The sequence below is a fragment of the Arachis ipaensis genome, chromosome B02 (genome assembly GCF_000816755.2).
Source record: "Arachis ipaensis cultivar K30076 chromosome B02, Araip1.1, whole genome shotgun sequence".
In the NCBI taxonomy this organism is placed as follows: domain Eukaryota; kingdom Viridiplantae; phylum Streptophyta; class Magnoliopsida; order Fabales; family Fabaceae; genus Arachis; species Arachis ipaensis.
In genome coordinates this window covers 62839793-62841886 of record NC_029786.2, presented here as the reverse complement: position 1 = coordinate 62841886, position 2094 = coordinate 62839793, and the positions used below count along the sequence as shown (strand labels likewise).

At 23.5% G+C, this 2094-nt stretch overlaps 1 protein-coding gene across 1 annotated transcript in view; it reads right to left on the bottom strand.

Moving 5' to 3' along the window:
- Positions 1 to 2094, bottom strand: part of LOC107627313 (pentatricopeptide repeat-containing protein At1g74600, chloroplastic-like) — a 39810-nt gene that overhangs the window by 1181 nt on the left and 36535 nt on the right. The gene's annotated exons all lie outside the window — the stretch shown is intronic.

The window sequence follows — 2094 nt, the reverse complement described above, 5'->3', positions numbered from 1 at the left end:
TTCTATTAATCGTAATAAATATTTTGCAATCTTAATCGATCATAATTTTATCATTAATCCGTTACATATGTATTGGATTGAAAAAATCGTGTTTATTAGAAAATCAATCGATTGGATACACAAATCAATCGATTGAAATTCAGGTTTTTCAAACTTCAATCGATTGGAATTGATACACAATCGATTGAATTTTGTAAGGCATGTGGGGTTTTTCTTATTCAATGGATTGGTCTCGTGATTATAAATTATTATTTTATTATTCATCTATCTTATCTTTAAAATTCTATCTTCAATTTTTAAGTTTTTATTTTGATTTAGATACTCTAATCTTATCTTTTCTTTAATATTAAGATTATAAATTGGTGAATAATCTATCAACAATTACTCAATCCTACCATTAGAATCGTTTATCAATCTGATTATCAATTTTTTCATTGTTTTTGTTCATTGTTTATCCATCTACTTAATATCCAATTTTTCTTTATTGTTTATCCATCTCTTTAATATCCAATATTTGTTCATCTAATTGATAATCACGGTTGGCGAAAATAGATTTTTTTACGGTAGTGTTTTGAAAATAGTCCATTGTTTTGATTACAAAATCCAGATTAGTCTCTAATTTTGCAATTCTTTATTTCGATTCTTTATTCATGCAATTGATTGTATAATAAAAAAATATTTTTTTTATCTTTTAATAATGGATTTTTTTTCTGAAATAAAATAAAAAAATTTATTATTTTCCAAAACCCAATTTTTCAATTTTAATTTTCCAAATACGAATTTTTTTATGTAGAGCAAGGCGAACTTCACTTCAAATTCTAAAAAAATAGCTAACTCAAATTATTAATCTTCACAATAGACAATGGCAACCATTATAGGAGTACACAAGAGTACACATGAATAAGTCTTATTTTTATTGGAAAAATAATTTTTTTTTAATTTATAATAAAAAAATTCTTGTTAAATACGGTTTATTCCCGTGTATAAAGAAAAAATTCTTGTTAAATACGGTTTATTCCCGTGTATCTATGTATTTCTCAAGTTGCTCTAAATAAAAAACCCCACATGCCATGAAAAAACCAATCGATTGAATAAAGAAACCTCATGCCGTGGAAAATTCAATCGATTGTGTATTAATTCCAATCGATTGAAGTTTAGGAAACCTGAATTTCAATCGATTGGTTTGTACATCAAATCGATTGAATTTTTAACAAACACGATTTTTCCAATCCAATATATATGTAACAAATCAATGATAAACTACGATCGATCAAGATTGCAAAATATTTATTACGATTAATGGAAGATCTAATTTGTTATTGTTTTAGTTTTTGATTATTAATAAAGATGATAGATGAATGATAAAATAATAATTTATAAAATAAAAAATAGATTTTATAATTAAATAATATATAAAAGATTAATTTGTAATTAAAATTAGATAAGGACTATTTAGCAGTTATAAAAAATACTTAAAAAACATGTTTTGTTATGAGACCATTTAATGGTCCAAAGTCCAAACGTTCTGAGATCATTGAATCCGATGCTTACTTTTAAATATTAAACATGTTTTTCGACAATCTAAAATACTTCAATTTTTTTTAAATTTAATACGAATACAATAATAAATATATACTTAATTTGTTTTTTACAATTTAATATTTAATAAAGAATTTTTATTTAAATATTTAAGTGCTCTAGGTCAAAACTAAAGTTTTAGGGCTTGTTTGGTTTTGTGTTGGGGAAGAGAGAAGCGCGTTTGAGTCCAAACATATTTTGAACACTTTATTTTTATGTTTGACAATTTTTTTTTATCCTTTCAAAGTAGAAGTGATTTCACCTCTGAAAGCAGTAAGCTAAAAGTTGTAGTTTCTCATTCACGTTGGCGGTGGCTTTGTTTATAGTCCTTCTTTTCATCAAGAACTTAAAGATTTGTTTCAATCGTTACTAAAGTAAATATTTTATTTTTTTTATTTTAGTACTCTCTTTTATATTTTAATTTTTATATTTTTTTATTTATATGATAAATATTTTTTATATTATTTTTTAGTGTTTTAATTTTTCATACATGTAATATTTTTAGAGTTTTTATCA